Source organism: Nannospalax galili, unplaced genomic scaffold (assembly GCF_000622305.1).
Source record: "Nannospalax galili isolate Female #2095 unplaced genomic scaffold, S.galili_v1.0 scaffold955, whole genome shotgun sequence".
In the NCBI taxonomy this organism is placed as follows: Eukaryota; Metazoa; Chordata; class Mammalia; order Rodentia; family Spalacidae; genus Nannospalax; species Nannospalax galili.
The window spans coordinates 2084984-2104944 of record NW_008336901.1 but is presented as its reverse complement, the minus strand read 5'-3'; positions in this window follow the sequence as shown (position 1 = coordinate 2104944).

Below are 19961 nucleotides of genomic sequence, written 5' to 3'. Positions count from 1 at the left end.
TTAATATTCTCTGCCCGGAAGACTCTGTTTCTTTATGATCATGCATCTGCCCTGACTTTTAAAATCATTCCACCTGTCCCTTCCACAATGGTCCCTGAACCACAGGTCGGTGAGTCCTATCCAGAAGCACGCACTCTTCAGTCTATTATTCTATACACTATGACCAGTTATGGCCTTCTATGTGCATCATACTTTGTTGCATGAAGAAATTTCACTGGTGAGAGTTGAGAGATCCATTAGTACTCTCGCTACCGCCTGTATTATGTTTCATAAACCTTATTTGTAGAAGTTCCATTCTAGATGTGTCACTTAAGGTTGGGCATTTCTCAGACACTTAGGCACTTATTCTCTGTGGGAGATCAGTTGTAGAAACTCTGTAATAGTCTCTATCTGTTGCAAAATGAAGCATCTTTCATGAGTAGTGAATGGTATACTAGTCTGTAAATATAAGAATCCATATTTAGTACACATTAAGAAATTGTGTTTGTCTAGTGATATGACACAGCAGGGTTTTTATAGGATCTATGACCACTTCATCCATGTGTATTCGGCTTCGTTCATAATGTCACATATGAGTTCCCTCCCATTGAGGGGCCTTTAATTCCAATTAGATAGCTGTTGATTGCCCTCAAGTTGAAAGTGCCACTAGTACACTGCGAGAGTTTGTTGTGCCGATCATTGCTGTGGTTCTTAGGCTTTGAAGCTGGGGTTGGATCACTGACTGATTTTTCTCTCTTAACAGCTTGCAAAATATCCTCCAGAACTATGAGAGCTAGGATATATCATCAAGATATGTACTCACATATAAGGAATTGGTGCTATGATCCACAGATGAGAAAGAATATGCATCACTGGTTTTTCTGCATCTGTGTTACTTCACTTAGTATGACAGTTTCTAGTTCTACCCATTTACCAGCAAATTTCATGATTCCATCTTCTTTACCACCAAGAACTCCTTTTTGTCAGCATATCAGATTTTCATTATCCACTTGTCAGTTGAAGGACATTCCATTTCTCAGCTATTGTGAAAGAAAAGAGCAGCAACAAAAATGGATGGGAAAGTATCTCTGCAACAGGTTGAGTCCTTTGGGTATATGCCAAGGAGTGATATAACTGAATAATATGTAAATTATATGCACTTTTTTAAAAAGTCAGATGTAAGAACTAAAACAGATAGCAGAGACAAAAATTCAAGCTGATGTAAAAAAAAATGGGTATTATTTTCAATCTTTGAGAGAAAGAAATGACCAGAAAAGAAGACACAAAAATGTCAAGATCCCTTTCGTTTTTACTTTAAAAATATAAATTCCTTCTGATGTAGATACTTAAATCATAATTAAAATAAAAAAATGAACTAAATCTTTAGAATTAAGAAATATTACAGTTAAAGAATCTTCATAATTTCTCCAATAATTTTTACTGGCATCTTATAAAAATCATAAACCACAAAATAATGCATGGTTTATTATACATATTTAATGTTGTTATATAAGTTAACTAAACATAAACTGGGAAATTATTCTAAGTGTACAACTTTAGAAGTAGGTGATTTAATTTGTACCTATGGAGGACAGAGGAGGGTGTCAGATCTCCTGAAACTGGAGGTACATGTAATTGTGAGGCACCTGATATGGGTGCTTGGGAAATGAACCTAGGTTCTCTGCAAAAGTAACAAGTGCTCTTAGCTGCCAAGCTATCTCTCCAAACCCTTAAAAGTGATTTCAATTGATTTGTACCATTTACATATACAGAAAATTTTGCCATTCAAAAAAGTAATCTAATTCACCTAATATGTACTTTTATGTTGTGTCTCATTCTGGGTGCTTTTCATTAAAACCTAGTCAAAAGAAGCTACCTATTATTTGAGCATCAGATTTATTTATTCATATAATAATAGGTAAAGCTAATCAAAATCCCTATGAACATTTTCATGTAAAATGGTTATAACAGGATAGCAGTACTAACTTATTTGCCTTAAATTGTGTGTGACCTTATAGCACAAATATTTTGCTGCTTTGAAGGTAGTGACTATTGAAAATGGGCTGTACTTTAAATAGTCCTGTTTTTAATGTTATATTAAAAAAATCAATATCAATTGTTAACACAGGCAAGAAAACAGCTTTGGTGGAACGAATGTTAATATAGACCCAAATATTGAGTTTTATGGATAAGTCATGATGTCACATGTGGACAATATACTGAATGCATTAATATGTACAATTAACATGTGAAAATAAAAAGGAAAACTATAGTAATAAAGCATATATAAAGTTATCAATCAGAAAACTTGCCAGATAACACAGGAAACTTAAAACTATATTGTAATATATTTGCATATTTATAATCGTGTAAAATTATAAAAAGAATAATTCATATGCAATCAAGGGCACAGAAGTTAAAACTTCCTGTCTCTGTTCACCACCCTCATTGCCATCTGATCCCCAACACTAGAGCTACAAGTGCATGTGACCACACCCAACTCGATCCTCAAGTTTGCACAGCAAGTTCTCTGACAGAATGAACCAACTGCTCAGTCCTGTATTTACTCTAAATGAAATATTTTTAGCTTGTCTTTCTTGAAATCGAATCTATACTTAACAAATAATACCTTTTTCTGCACCCTTGTCTCATTAATAAGGGCTCATATTGATATTAGAGTTACCTTGCTAATTCAGGAAAATCTTTCAAGTTTAAGGTCAGTTGCTAAGCAGCCTTAATTACAGCTATAACCTCAGATCCTGCTTACTGAGAAATGCAGCATATTTACAGCTTCTAGGCACTAATATTTTTGGAATCTTTGGGTTTGGAGACAGACATGATGCTGCCTACCAGAAAGAGCTCAACAATGTGGATGAAGATATGATTCTATGAAACAGAACATGATATCAATATTAGCTGGGCATTCAGGACCTTGAATTAGACCGGATGTTCACTGAGATTTCATTCATTAACATGAAACATAAAACTCAAGGGAGCCACAACTTTAACTTGAAAACTAAATTTTCTTCTATTCCAACAGACACTGGTAATCTTAGTTGATTGGGGAACTGTATTATTTTTATTTTTTAAAATTATTTTTATTGAAATTTTGCCAAGTTCATAAAGTACATCTTGATCATACTAGGACTCTCTCCCCTATCTGTACACCCATACCTCCCAACAGGATTTCGTGGATTTTGTTACAGGCCTATCAACACAAGTTTGTGTCCCCAAATGTCACTCTGTGTGAGTCCATCAACTAGAGGCTGGCCAACCTATCTAGTGTGACTCTGTGATAGAAAACCAACGCTCCCAGTGTCATTGATTGCCTGCCACTGGTTTCTCAGCTAAGGTTGGGTCTTCTTATCCAGTAACCCAGTTATGTCTGGTTTAACCTTGCATTGGGTCTTGCGCATGCAAGGCTATTATTGTAAGTTTATATGAGCAAGTTCCCAGAAGTCTGGAAAATTCTACTTCTTGTGGTCATCCACCACCCCTGGTTTGTATAGTCTTTCCATCCCCCTCTTACATGATTATCCCTGATCCCTGGGTGGGAGAGGTTTGATATGGGCATCTTATTAAGGGAGAAGCACTTAGCAGTTTCTTATTCTCTGCATTTTGGACAGTTGTGGCTTTTTGTGTTAATCACCATCTGTTGCATGAAGAAGCATCACTAATGAGAAAGATGCATTAATATTATTTTTGGTCTCTGTTCCAGTACATTCTCTGAACCTTAGGTATAGAGGTTGTATTGTAGATGTGTCACTTAGGAGTGGGCATCTCACAGATACTTAAACTCTACATTCGTTTGGAACTGAATAATACTCTCCACCCATTGGAAAAAGAAACTTTTTGGTGAATGATAAGACGTGCACTAGTCTGTAAATTTAGGATAATATTTAGAATATATTAAGAAATTACATTGGTCTAGGGATGTGAGAAAAGAAGGCTTTTCTCTAGGAACTATGACTATGTATATTTAACTATATTTACAGTACCACACATGTGTATTTGACTATATATGTGTGTAAATATCTGTTATATATTTTATATATATTATATATTTAGGTATTTGTTTGATTCTGTTACAAGCTACAATTGTATCTTGCTCTCTGAGTACATCACTGAGATTCTGAGACATGAATGCTGTAATTTGTGAATCTGTGCATATCTAGTTGGCACTTTTCATCACTGCTGCAGTATATACCCCTGAATATAATGAAACAGATGACTTGCACAAAAGTAGTATAATAATAGTAATTTGTTTTCAAAGATAACACTTCATAGATAGTACTGTGGCAATGCTAAAACACCGATGGTCCTGTGTTTTGTCCTAGAAAGGGAATGCCTGAGGTAGCAAGACTGTCTTTAAAAGCTGTATTTATGGTGCATGACACCAGGCATTACTCAAGAAACAAAACTTTAAAACATAAACCTTGATACATGCATGTATGTTGCATGCTTATAATATATAAACTATGGAAGCATAACAAACAGAAAGCAATAAAATGGTTTGTAGTATACATAGGAACCTCATTTAAGGGATCAGAGCAAAAGTGCTGACCTAAACATCTTTAGAAATTAACTCTGGATAAATATAAAGTGTATATAAGCAATTTAATGAATCAAGTTCTTTTCCATAGGAGTACATGTTAATTTTTTTATGGTGTGCTAGGCTTCAAGAATTCAAGAAATTGATAAATTCTAAATGGGGTATGGGAGCAGATTTAGGATCTGGGCATTGTAGTGAGAATCTACTATTGTAATGACAATTCACATACAAACAAACGTAAAAAGTTAGAAAAAATGTTTTGATAAGAGAAGAGACATTTTTATGAGCTGATCTTTATCTTAATAAATATATAGATGTATAAACAGATTATTGATATACTTGTTTAACACATATGTTTCTTTGGCCTCTCAGCACCAAGGATTTAGAAGAGAATTACAGCCAAGAACCTTAGCAAATAAATCTTAGGTTCTAAAAAGTATTCTTCAATAAAAGTTCCCAGGAGAAATGGATATCTCCAAAACTGGGGGAATAACCATTCTGTACTATGTACCTATAGTATAATCAAGAAAAAAAGCCAGTGATATAATTATTTTAAGATTTATTAAATTTTTTATTTTTATATGTATAGGTATTTGCTTGTATTTATGCATATGCACCAGTTGAGTGCCTGATAGCCAAAAAGTTTCTCCAGGAATGGAGTTACAGAGGATTGTGAGCCTCCCAACATGGATACTAGGAAACGAATTCAGTTCTACAAAAGCAGTAAGTACTTTTAATCACTGAGCCATTTCTCCAGCCCTGTAACATCAGAAGACTTTTAATGGTCATATAAGTATATGAAAAATACAAGATAGTATCTGGCAAGATAGTTCGGCAGGTAAAGGTATTTGCTACTAAGCCTGATGATTTGAGTTCAATACCCAGTGCCCATGTAGTCGAAGAAAGGAAATGACTCCAGCAAATTGTCTTCTGAATTACACTTGTGCACCATGGTGTATGTATACACACACACACACACACACACACACACACACACACGCACACACAATGCAATAAGTAAATGCATAAATTTAATAAAAATTTAGAGAAATGATGCAATTGAAAGAGTTCCCAATAACTAAATTTTGAATACTCCAATAAGTGAAATAAGTAAAGTGCTATATTAAAACCAAGGCATAAAATAATCATGAGTTTTCATTAAAAAAACAATTTAGTTAATAAACCATTAGAACAATCACAGAGAGAATAAACACAATGATTATACTCTATTTTTCAAAAGATGTAACAAATTTCATATCTCCATTATTAAGAATGCGACATGACAAAAACATCAAAGCAGAAAAGAAAACTACTAGACAAACTTCACAAGCACTACTGTACACAATGGTCAGTGTTAATATGAACGGTCATGTAATGTTTCAACTTCTCAGTTCTTCCTCCAGGAACACGTAATGGGATTCATCATGGAAAAATTAGACAAATATCAACTGGCAGACAGTTTAAAAATGCATGAACAGTGTTCCGTAAAACTGTCAAATTCTATAAAACCAATGCCAGTTAGAGAGTTTGTTGCAAACAGAAACAACCAAATAGGTATAAAAAATAAATCACATGTGTTTTGGGGGACATGACACTAGAATAGAAAAGTGATGTTGGTTAATAATATATCATTTATTGTAAGAAACATAAACTTGTAACATTCAACTCAGATAAGGGAAACTGGGTGATTTTTACAAAAATCTTTACAGTCTTCCATAAAATAAAACATAAACCATATCATGAACCATATTATATGCCTTATTATAGACAAATATTTTTATAAACCTCTGAGTATATTTACATATAGTGCATGCTTTCCAAGAAGGAATAATTTTCTTTATACTTGTCAGGGAATCTATTTCAAATATAAAATTTTAACAGTTTTTTTTAGACGGAATCACTATTTGGTAGGTTAGAAAATTGAAATTCAGTAGCTACTCAGCTTACTGATATCAATTAGGACTAATAAAATATTATAGTTTATGGAATTACAATACATATTTTCTTTCCTATAATGGCAAAAAGGAAACAGGGATTATGGACTTTTTGTCTTTGTGAGATAGGATCTCCCTGTAGTCACAGCTGACCTGGAACTCGCAATGTAGATTAGGCCGTTTTCCATCTCAGAGATGCACCTGCTTCTGCCTCCCCAATACTGGCATTAAAGGCATGCGCCACCATGCCTGGCCAATTCTGATTTTTTTGCCTTAATATTATTGCATAATTACTTTCTCCACAATATATATGTGTACAATCTTCATTAAAATGTCAGTCATAACATATGTCTCGATATATTTTTAAATATTCTAACCTTCTATAAGATGTTTTATATTAGTGAATAGTTACTTAAAATATTGACTATAACCATAAAGAATGTAGAAGTTTGACAGAGCAAAAACCTCAGCAATGGCCTAGTTCTGCACTAAATATCTCTTACCTATAAAGATGAAAACACTCATATCTAGAAAAGCAGAGAAAGCTATTTAATCTTACACAACTCCTATGAAGTAGTTCTTTGTGTTTCTGAGGCAGGATCTTGCAGGTTACAGAGGATAGCCTGGAACTCAACATTCTGTGTCAGCCTATCAAATGCTGGGATAACAGGTGTTTGTTTCCATTCAAAGTCCATTAAGGAGAATCTTCAACTCTATTATATGATAGTACCTAGAAGTGAAATGGCAAACATAAAGCTGCATGAAAATATTAATTTTTCAGTGTCATGTGAATGTGATAGAAGAGCTGGGTTTATCTTAAAAACATGGATTTTATATATAGAAATATATGTAGAGGTCAGCAAAGGTAGCAGAATTTCTTTTCCCATTAAATCTCTTTGAATACCTGGAGGTGTATTTTTTAAACATATATGCATACTTTCACATATATACCTATATCATGCATACATTATAGATAGATAATTATAAACACGTCATAGGAAATGAAAGCAAAGAATCAACACTTGTTTGTGCACAAGTGATTCTTCTTCCCAAATTAAATCATCTTCCTCAAAGCATTTCTAATATTGCACAAATAGTAGTTTAAGTGTTATTCTTTTATATTGATAAAAATATTTTAGCTGCTAACTATACATAGCCAATTGCTTTAAAAGTAGGCATGTCTTTTTAAAAAATATTTTATTATTTTATGTGTATGAGTGTATTACCTGCATGTATATGAATACAGCCATGTCATACAATGTCCATGGAAAACAGAAGAGGGCATTGGATTAACATGGAACTGAATTTCCTGATGGTTATTAGGAGTCATATGGGTGGTGGGAATCAAACCTGGGTCTTCTACAAGAGAAGTCAGTGCCATTAACTGCTAAGGAATCTCTCCATCCCTGAAACTAAGCCTGTATTTTTTGATCAAGAGCTAGAAGAAATGATTTTTAATATCCTAGCCATCAATCAGTGGTAAATGTCTGAGGAGTTATTTGTATTCTGATTGAATACTGTATAATGCATATATGTATTTAGATATATAGTACTGCAAAATCGTGAACAATTCTGTGTTATTTGACAAGAACAATAATGAAAATTTTCAGGGCATAGTAAATCACACTGTTGAAATTTCTAACACAGATTTGATTCAAGATTTAAATACATACCTTGTCAAGATACTGAAGAAAATCATCGATTTTAAAAGTAAAATGACACCCTTTCACAAATAGTTTGAGTATTGCAGGATTATATAATTATCATTTTTAAGCATCAAAAAGATTCATGCAAATTTAAATCTTCCTGATAAATGTGTTTATCATGTCTTTCAGAAAATTTAAATATCCGCATATGTGATTCACTGGCACAAGAAACACATTATGCCAGTAAGTTTGAAATTGCACATTGAATAATTTCCCTATTAATAATGTACACAGAAATAAATAAGTTGTTATTTGCCGTGAGTACTTTTTAGTAACTTCATATTAAGGACAATTTTTATTTTATTTTATTAAAACCATGGTACTATGGGGACCCCTGCCAGGTAACAAATAACTAAGTGAAGAGACATATGATAGTAAATGTATATGAATAATTTCTATGCAATTTCCATTACGTGTTCTTATATCCTGTCCCAGCATCTGGCATTTCCTTTCTTTAAATTAACTTAAGATGTCTTCACAAGAATATTTTTAGAATAAATCTTGAAGTATTCCAAGAAGAATGCATAATTAACTATGGTTAGAAGTCAGAGTGTCATCAAATCCTAAATTTATAAACTTGCTAACATAAGAGAATAACCCAGATTTTAATAAAATATGAAGTTTCTCTTCCTCCTATTACCTATGAGGCATGACTGTCAGTTATTCATCATCAGCACTGCCTCTTCTTGCAAACACAATTACAGGACTTTCCAGACATTTTTGTGTTTACAAGTTTCATTGAACTGAACTCTTGCCAACAGACACTAAAACAAAGTGATGGCCATAAAGGAAAGGACTCACTCTTTTAAAAACAAAACAAAGTCTGACAGGCAAGCCCTCTTTCTCTTTCCATAGCTGAAAATCACAGCCCAGCGTGAACCTGAAGTGCACTCTCCATAAAACTGTAAGTGGCAAGCCTCCCTTGAGCTCTTGCTCCTGAAATACACTGTAGAGCTTTACTTAATGCAGCATTCTCAGGACCTTAAATAGTGCTGGTCTATTTACAGGAATAAAACACATTTCTATTTTATTTGAATCTATTTTAGTTACTTTCGTCACAGAACTTGGCATAACCTCAGAATCACAAGCCATATGTCAAGGTTCTTTTGAGGATTGAATATAAAAACAAAAATAAAGATTTTTAGCACAATAGCACCCTGGATTTCTGTAAATCAAAGACGGTTGTGAGCTTGCATACATAGGATAATCATGGACTTTTAAACAGAAACCACTGTTCAAACAAATTAGAAAGAGGAAGTTTCTATACTTGAGTTTTCCCTGAGACCCTTAAGTCAGCAAGGGAACTTTCTCAATTAAAAACCTTTTAGGTACAAATGGTTGCAGAACAAAAAGTGTGCAACTTTTGGAATTATTGTTAGATAGAACTAACAATTTGATGGACTGTTTGAGCATGAGAGTCACACAAATGCTCAATTCCTGCAATAAAATGATGGCATATATGGTGAAAACTGTGAATGTTGTAAGAAGAGATTCAAGAAATAAATCAATCAGTCGAACCTCGGGTAGGAATCGGAACATAAAGCATATGAGATTCTGTGCAAACATTCATGTTAAAAGCAGGGCAGTGTTCAGTGTAGCTGAAAGGATGCATTGGGTGACTCTGGAATTCCAACTATACACAGAATAGATCAGAATCCTCAGAATTCTCAATAACAGTGTAAGATTTTTCTATACAGAGAAGTTGTTAAAAAACATGACAGGTAACTAAAACTATGAGAAAGAAATTAGCTGTTTCCAAGACTGGTGACCACACTTAAAAAGCTTCTTACACCTACTTGCTTGGTCTGTCTTTTTTTTTTCTTTTCCTTGAGAAGGCGTATTTCAGTTAAGTGATTTTTTTAAAAGATAACATACATGCTGCAGCAATAATAATTCATTACTTTACCTCTAAACTTACATTTTGAAGAACAGCCAGTATTTGATACCTGGTAGTGATAAAAGATTTGTTTTCCTTTATCTTTAAGAAATGCATGTAATTATTTTATATTTGTGTGGGTAGGTGTGTGGGTGGATTTGTAGATGCAAGCATCATATGATGCCTGGATGGTGGTCACAGTACCACTTGCTAGAATCTGTTCTCTACCAACATCTGGGTCTAGGGAATGTGATTCAGGTCATCAAGCTTAGCAGCAAGCACCTTTATTTACTAAGTACTATCTCACAGTCATTAAAAATAATTTTCCCATTTAATGACAATAATAGTAATAATACATTCAACGGGCATATGTGTATGCCCATTTTTTCTTATAATTGTTTTTGTATTTTAAAAATGAAAGAGACCAATTTGGTCTCCTTTAAAGGAGCAACACTAAATAGGCTGACTAGGCTCCGTTGGATGAACATGTACTGAGGAACATCTAGGGATAAAAACTTGAATCCATAGCCCTTAATATGTATAATACAGTGCATGAAATCTGGTGAGGGGCTATGAGGTGGTGCCAATAGGGAAAGGTGTCTAAATATAATTCAGATAAATTTTCTGAAATTCACAAAAATTCAATAAAAATATGTATTAAAAATAAAAATGAATAAATAAAAAAAGAATGGATGTAAAGTTAATATTTATAAATCAGATCTTTTTCTTTGGAATTACTACTCTCTAGATTTTTGACACTGTTTGCATTTGTTTTCATTGAATTATACCTACAAAACCCTAAATATTGCTAAGAGATTACATTTTAGTTAAGGAATAGAAGAAATTACAAGAATATGTGAGATGAGGCTGCATAGTCACAGACTTGCCAATCAGCTGGTTGGGTACTTTTGCTCTACTCAGAAATGACCAGAAGGTGAGCAGTAAATTAGCTATAGTTGGCAGACCTGAGCACTGGAATGTCAATAGTTATGGGCTCAATTGACATACACAACATCTTATAGCTCTTAGGTCCTGTGACATAGAGCCTTAGGGCTTTAGGTTCTTAAGGCTAGGGACATTTGACTATATGAGTTCAGATGGGGTATTTATTGATCTTTCTTTGCACTCCGGAGGCCTCACAGTCCACAAGAAATATCATTCTCAGCAATTAGCAGCAGCAGAAACAATAGCAATAGCAACAACAATAGTCAAAGCCTTCCAGTGTTATCTCTCAAAAATTTGAATGTTGGGATTCATGGTGCCTAAGACTAGCTTGTGTCATAATTCTTAAACTTTGGGTGTTGGAACCCTCTCACCCCTTAGTGTCTGGCAGTCCCATGGAGCTCTTGAAGAAAGGCTAGAGCTAGTAGTTCCATGTCTTCAGGTCTTCTTGGTCATCTCTGTACTTCAACCATCCTTATTTGCTCTCTGACATCTCTGATATCACTTTGTGGAAATCTTAGCCATCCTCTTGCTGCTATTGCTGCTGCCACTGCTGCTTACAGCACTGTTCCTGTGGCTGCTGCTTCACTGCCTCCTCAGAGGCAGAAGACTAGATCAAATCCAAAGTAGGTGGAGAACACATCCCTCTAGAGAAGTTGGTCTTATATTGAACTGCATGCTGAAATATCAGAAGATATGTATTATATCTTTTGGTTAACTCACAAAATGAGCTAAACAGCCTAGTACATAAGCAGACTTTTTGCACCACTCATAGCACATCCCTTCATGCAAATGAAGGATCATGTTTGCACAAATCTCACACTTTTTGCTTGGATACTAGGAGACTCCCTCATGCTCTTGGCCACCAATGGCCTGAGTCAGCAAGCTAAAAGTCATCTGGTCTTGCTTAGAGTGCTGATTTTCAAGGCAGGTTTGGAATGGTTGGAGTAGCAATGATTTAACCATGACTTCAGTAATTTTTCGAATGGTCTTCTGCAGCTTCTGCTCTTGAGAGTCCTTAGAATGATGATGCTAAAGTTTTCAAAATTGATGGCCCACCATGAAGGCTTTCCACTGATTGCCAATTGCTGCTTGAAAGGAAGTTTCCTCTTCAAGAGAGCCAGCAGGAGGGAAGGGCCTGACCATGGGCTGTGGAGACTTTCCAATCACCCAGAGAATGCTTAAAAATATCAACAAAACAAATCCAAAATTTGTTGAAACAATTGAAAATTGAAATAGAGAATGCTGAAACATAAGGAATACAGCAAAGACAAATATAAGAAGGAAGTGGGTAGCAATACAGGCCTATTTTTAAAATATCTCAAAAAACTCAATGCTGTTTCTCAGGTAATAAAATATACAAGTAGGTTCATAGCTGTTAGAAAGACAGAAATAAGAACTGTGAAGTGTGGGGCTGTAGCTCAGTAGTAAAATGCTTGCCTCCTATGCACAAGACTGGGCTAGATCCCCAGTGTTGAAGCAGACAAGCCTTTGGAGAAGAAATAGATGAAATACACACACAAAAAAGGTTTTTTAAGTCATCAAAATTGCATATATGATTATAAAATGAGAGAATGTTTGAATAAAATCAGAAGCTAATGAGAAGCCCATATATTTTCAACAACCAAAATGTAAAATGTATTGGAATTCTACAAAAAATTTCATGTCCCAATGTGCACGATGAAGAATAAATGGGTAAATTATTGAAAGTATAGAGCCTACTAAGGCTTAATCATAAAGGAATAGAAACACTGAACAGTATGAGATCTAGTAAGAGATTGTGTTAGTAATCCAAAGCTTCCCAATTAAAAAACAAACAAAAAGGATTTGTGGGAACCTAAAAGCCCCACCTTGCATAGGTCCAAAAGGAAGTTACTGGGGGTGCCGCCTGGCTTGCTTTGAAAGTCTGAAGAATACTTCTGCTGCTGAGGAGTGCATGATCAGCACGTGACCATCCTTAAGATCCACCCACTGTGGGGGAGGGGGGAGTTCCAGGTGCCTTTATAAGCTTTGGAACACTTGCAATAAATGAGTGCCAGCTTGACTAGGCTCCCCATTGCACCTGAATGTCCCCAGGGAATGGGGGTGATGGGGGTGGCGTGGGCTGGTGAACAGGCATGCTTACTCATCCCCAATCCTCATTTCACCAGGGATTGCGGGTTCGAGTCCCCGATAAGTATTTAATGATTTCATGACTGTATGTACAAGAACCACCACAAATCTTTCACAAAAGCTCTGAAAATAGTGAATTAATTTTAAATATCTTCAGCACTGCTGATTGTAGGAATTACTTTTACAACGTGGATAGGACTTTTACTAAACCTTATAATGGAAAGTTAATTTTATCTTAACTTGTTTACAGTGTCTCAAGGCCTATGCTTTAATTTCTCATGACCCTTTTTGCCCTAGATGCATAAACAATTTAAATGTACACTGCAAACAATAGGAATATTATTTGAAACAATGAATATATGAAGATTATCTCACTTTTTTTGAAAAGAATAGATGGGATTAAATTGATGATACCTGTGTGTGAGTGTGTGTGTGTGTGTGTGTGTGTGTGTGTGTGTGTGTGTGTTTGTAAAGGGGATCAGAAAGGACATAATCCTCATATAAGGCTACAATTTGTTCTTCCCCCTTTCATGTTGTATATAGCGTTTCAATTAAAGAAACAGCTAGCCCTTGTTTGAGAGAACAGTTCCAAGAGAATTCTGAAGGAACAGGTTCTCAGCAGTTTGGGTCCACTCTTGGTATTATAATGGATGTTAAGAGGCATAATGTTTTTATCTAAGCATGACTCTAATGTGGTTGCATATAGTAAATGTCATAGTGGATCATTTTTGTTTGTTTGTTTGTTTGTTTGTTTGTTTCTTTCTTTCTTTCTTTCTTTCTTTCTTTCTTTCTTTCTTTCTCTTTCTTTCATGTTGGACCTCTGTATAATGTGAAACTTTTTGCACTTGAATCACTCTGTTCTTTTGTCTCCAAAATGATTTTAAGTAATCATGAAAAGAGAATCTTAACGATATCCTGAAAAACTTTACTACCATGCTTTTCTATTATGACTGCTTGACAGACCTTCCAGCCTACACAAATGTGATTACACATGCATTTTCCAGGGGATATTGTGCTTTGCTTTGAGAAACTGCCTGAAAAGGAAGGTTTTTTGTCATGATACATTATGTTCTACAGTGTCTCCTACCCAGGAAGTCTGTGTACAAGGTGCGGCTTAATAAGATCCCACATGAACCATATAAAAAAAACACAAGACAAATAAAACCCTTCTTCACTCAATAGACTATAGAGAATTGTGTGCCAAAATCATGCTTTTGGGTTGAATGAGTTTAAGTAGCAGCTTGAAGCAGCAGATACATATAAAAACATCATCAACCTGTTTACAACATCCAGAATTACATTCATAGCAGTATGATACAGAGTAGATTTATTTTCCTAAAGCCCTCATTGTACATGAATTTATTTCTTTTCTGCACCAAGGCCTAGCAATCAACAATCTTTTACTGTCCTCATACCATGGGCTTGCTTTCTATCTTATGGTTGTAATGACACAGTACGTAACTTTTCAGAATGAATTTTTTTCACTAAAATATATGAATTTAGGCTTCCCACATACTTTTGTTATGACAGCTCATGTATTTTTTTATGTGGATTGTGTTTCATTATAGTGTCAACATATATCATAGTTTGCTTATCTGTGGCCTACAAGGGCAATGTGTGTTGATTCCAGGTTTGCGGGGGTCTCTCCCTCTCTTCGCGGGTCGTTGGCCACTGGTCCACGAGGGCAGGGGGAGCAGAAGCGACGAACGGAGTCAGGACGGCCAGTGAGCACTGACGGAAGAAAGCCCTTCTGGAGAGGCAGGTTCCACCAGGACGGCCAGTGAGCACTGACGGAAGAAAGCCCTTCCGGAGAGGCAGGTTCAATGATGCAAACAGCTCCAGACTCAGTGAGACAGCTCCATTTATTCAGTGGGAGAACTGGGGAAAATATAGTGTGGAGGCAGTAGCCAAAGCCTCAGCTGATAGGTGCTCATAGTATGCTTTATTTACATGTGGTAGTGGGCCCCTATCATCTGACTATCAGGCAAGGCCTGATTATCATAAAGAAAAAACCTGGGGGTAGTTTTTACCCCAGGTAACTATGCCAAAGGTCATATTCCAAATAAAGTCAGGCATCCGTGCTTGGTAGCACTTTCCAGGTAAGCCAGGAAGAGAGCAGGAGGCCCCCTGCTGAAAAGGGGAGTCCTTCCATTTGGTGCTGAGCCCCTTAGGGCTACCCGGACATGGAGAACTACAACCCTAACAGCAGGGTTTACCAACATCTCCCCCTGTTTGATTTAAAATGGAGAAGTGTCGTCAAAAGTGATTTAAAATGGAGAAGTGTCATCACAAGCCTTAAGAGCCAACTCATCTATGTTGGGAGAATCCAAAATTTGATAATTGACCATGACCTGTTTAGTAGTAATTTTAGCAATGGTAGTAATTTGTCGGCGAAGAAATTGTATGAAACAGGGAGCAAGCATCAAAATGACACACAGCATGATCAGGGGGCCAACAAAGTGTAGGAGCCATGAAAACAAGGGATTACTTAAGCCTTAAGAGCCAACTCATCTATGTTGGGAGAATCCAAAATTTGATAATTGACCATGACCTGTTTAGTAGTAATTTTAGCAATGGTAGTAATTTGTCGGCGAAGAAATTGTATGAAACAGGGAGCAAGCATCAAAATGACACACAGCATGATCAGGGGGCCAACAAAGTGTAGGAGCCATGAAAACAAGGGATTACTTAACCAACCTAACAAAGGGTAGGAGCCATGAAAACAAGGGATTACTAAACCAACCTAATTGTCTCATGGGTTGAAATCTTGAAAATAGATCATTATGAAGTTTTTTGAGAGTGTTAACATTGGTTTCAACAACATTTGATTCATTTTCAAAAAAACAGCATTCCTCTCCCAATACTACACTCTTCCCCCCATGTTCAGTAGTTATTAAGTCCAGTGCTCTTCTGTTTTGGAGCACCCTGGCAAGAGAGTTCATTTGTTGTTGGAGAGATTCGAGGCTGTCAGTCTGGATGCCATTGCCTCTTCCAGCTTGTCTCGAAAGTCTCCTGCCAGGTGCTGGGTTTGTACAATTGCAGCAGTCGCAACACCTCCAGCACCCAGGGAGAGGGCAAGTCCCAGCCCTACTAGCAAAGGGATGAAGATTTCTCTCCACTGGCGGCTGTGAAGGAGGAGGGCGGCTTCCTCTTTCTAGAGTAGGTTCACCTGGGGTGTAATCATTACTGGTATACAAAAGGTGGACAAAGAGGAATTAACACAGTGTTGGGCTTTTCCTTTGCACCATAGGAAAAGAGGAGGGGCGATGCATGCTATCCTGGAGAGAGTAATGTTAGTGAGGCATTTGTAATGAGTAGGCTTACTCTTACTGGAAATGCAAATTGGATAGTTAGCAGGTTGTTCGAATAAGGGAATATCCATTAGAGGAGAGCCAGTGAAATCTTTTTTTGTTTCTGGGTAAAGAAGGATGGTATTAACTGGTACTGCTGTCAGTAAAGGTCTATTGCTGGATGCACAAAAGAAGCAGTTAGAGGCATTGGGGTGGGTGGTGAAGGGAAGAAAGTTAGCAACATATTGAATGTATTGGCTCCAGGATATAGTTGATCTTATCTGGTCCTCTGTTTGTTTTTCCTGTAGAATCATATTATGATGAGTTAGCACAGACTTAGCTGCAGGCACAAGCTATCGAGAGATATTAAAGTCAGCTGTAGGGTAGCTAGAGAATTCACCTGAGTAGAACTTTCCTATTACTCCGATATGTCAGCGATCGTCCCATGGATCTGCAACATATATTAGGGAATAGTCATGGTTCCCATAGAGATACTTATTATCCTTTAGGTAGATGGATATTTTCTGTCCTGTTATGCCCTGATATCCCCCAGTGAATCCTCGTTCCAACCTACAGGGATTGAAATATTGGCAGCCCCCTTAGGTATCAACTTCCTTGAGGCATGATGGATCTGTTTGTCGAAAAGGGAAGCAAACATATTCGTTAGTTCCATATCTGCTAGCATTTGGGTATATTATGATTTCTATGGGTTTTTGACAGCCCACTAGGGGGCAGTCTGCGGTTCCGATTATCTGATTTTTTCCTTGAAATGTTCCTCTGACATAAAATCTCCAGAACATAGTATTAGGGAGAGTGGGGCTGGCTGAAGCATTGCTGTTAAGCAGGGTAAAAACGGCCATGAAGATGACAGAGAAAGAAGCTCAGGGGGGGCATCTGCAGCGAACAGTCTCCATCAGATCATGGATCTCTTTCCACGTGATCCAGTGTGGTTTTGGGTGTAGTTTCCTCATCTTCCTTTTCTTTGTCTCTGACAGGGTCATGCAAGCCATCTCTTTTGTGGGTGGGGAGGTGCCAGACATTTCTGGCTGAAACCCAGATAGGCTTTGGTTGATCCTGTGGGAGAACACAAGCAAATCCCCTCCCTGTGGTCAGCAATGGATCTGGTCCTTTCCAGAGTCCATCAAAGGGGTCCCTCCATCTAACCATGATGAGTGGTACGGGGTCTGTCTGGGCCCAGTGTCGGGTGATGGGGGGGGTGTCAGACCCTTGATATACATTAAGTACATTAAGGGTAAACAAGGCTAATGTTAATTGAATATTGGGAGAATATGTTGCTTGAGCCTGTCTTTTTAGTTGGTCTTTTAAGGTTTTATGTGACCTTTCCACAATGGCTTGTTCTTGTGGGTTGTATGTGATGCCAGTGTGATGGGTGATTTTCCAGGCTTCACAAAATACTTTAGATGGGGAGCTGGTAAATGCTGGGCCATTATCTGTCTTTAGTTGTGCAGGGAGGCCCATGATGGCAAAGGATGAGAGCATGCAGAATAAAGGTTGAAGGGTTCATCTTATCAAGAGCCATATAGAAGGCAAAGAGCTCTTTAAATTGTGGAGATTTATCAGATAGAGGTTGAAAATATATCATAGGTGGGCCATTAGGGGAGTCATATGTGACCAATGCTGCCCCCTTTTTTCCTCCATCTGTAAAGGCTATAGTAATATTTTTTATGCGTTTGTGACAGAAGAGCGAAGGTGGGAGCCAGTGAAATACTGGAATAACTGACATCCATTTATCTTTGCGCTAGTGATTATCAATTTGTCCTGGGAAGCCTATTAAGCTAATTGAAAAAGAGGAGTGATGTTTTAGGAGCCATTGTACATCTGATAATGGGAACGGGATAATAAGGGTATCAGGTTCTTTCTCTATAATTTGTAGGGTACTCTCTCTTCCTTGATGAATCATAGATGCAAGAGTGTTTACTTCTGTAAGAAAGCAAGGAGCACCCCCTACTGGCATGTGAAGCCATTCTAGTACTCTGTGTGGCTGATGAATTGCTCCCATTATGGTGGGGAGGAATTAAATAGTAAGAGTTGGACAGGTAGCTTGGGGTCATATCTGGCTAGTGATGCCTTTTCAAAGTGCTTATTAATTATTTGGAGAGCCCTTTTTGCATTTGGGTTTAGATACCATCTGGAGGCTGGGTTTTTGTCTCCCTTTAAGAGATCAAAGAGTGGCTGTAATTGACTTGTGGGGATGGAAAGCCATCGCCTTAGGCAATGAATATTACCTAGAAAAAAAGCTCTGAAGGGAATTAAGGGTGAGTGGATGGGGGACATCCAGGATAGGTTTAAGGGGCCTAACAGTAGTAGGCATTATTTCAGTCCCCAGGAAGGTAATGGGAAGAAATGATTGTATTTTATTTGTGGCTATCATAAAACCTTTTGTCTCTAGGATTTTTATCATAGCATCTTTCAGGTCCTCTAGAGAGGAATCCTCATCTTGCCAGACCAAGAGGTCATCCATGTAATGATAAACATATAGGCCCTTTTTTAAGAAGGGGTGCCAGTGCATTTGCAACGGCCTCCTGGCATATTGTAGGGCTATTTGCTATACCCTGTGGCAGAACTCGCCATTCATATTGATCAGCTGGCCCAGAATTGTTAATTTTTGGAACTGAGAAGGCAAAATGTTGGCAATCATTATTGTGTAAACGGATGGAGAAAAAGCAGTCTTTTATATCTAGGACTAACAGGGGAGTATTAAAGGGGATGGCAGAGACCATGGGCAGGCCTCTTTGGGGTGATCCCCATATTTTCATAGTTTTGTTTATGGCTCTGAGGTCTTGTAGCAGTCTCCATGCCCCTGTCTTTTTCTTTATTACAAAGACTGGGGTGTTCCATGGGCTCCTGGAGGGCCTAATGTGACCCAGCTGTAGCTGTTCTTTCACAAGTTGTTGTAAAATGAGTAATTTCTCCCTGGGTAATGGCCACTGTTCCACCCAGACTGGTTCCTTGGTGATCCAGTCGAGGCAGGGAGTCTGGTAATCAACAGTGGCCTTTAGGATTGGGGGTTCTTTTGTTTTAGGAACCTCATATGATCATCTATTTTAAGTCATTTTTCTTCAGACCCACTGGCAAGAACTACATTGAGGTCTTCCAGGATATCTCGTCCTATGAGATTTGTGGCTATATCTGCAAACAGGGGTCTTATTGTGCCAACTTCTCCATCAGGATCCTCCCATTTATAGAAGTTTTTAGTGATGAATGCTTGGGAGGGCCCCCCTACTCCTATTAGTTGGGGTCCTGGTATTAATTCCCAGTGTGGGGGAACCTCAGATCACCTTAAGATGATTTTATCAGCCCTGGTGTCAAGGAGGCATTTGAAAAGTTTATTGTCTATTTTTATGGTTAATTTTGGATGGGCATTTTCTGTAATACTGGTTACCCATAATGTTTGTGGCTTCCCTCTTGTTAGTGGGGCTGAGGCTTGCCCCAGAAGGAGTTTAAAGGTGGCAAGAGTTTGCCATCTCTGTCATATCTGAGGGCTGCCCTGGAAGGAGTTTAAAGGTGGCAGAGGCTTGCCATCTCTGTAATATTTAGCTTTACATTCTC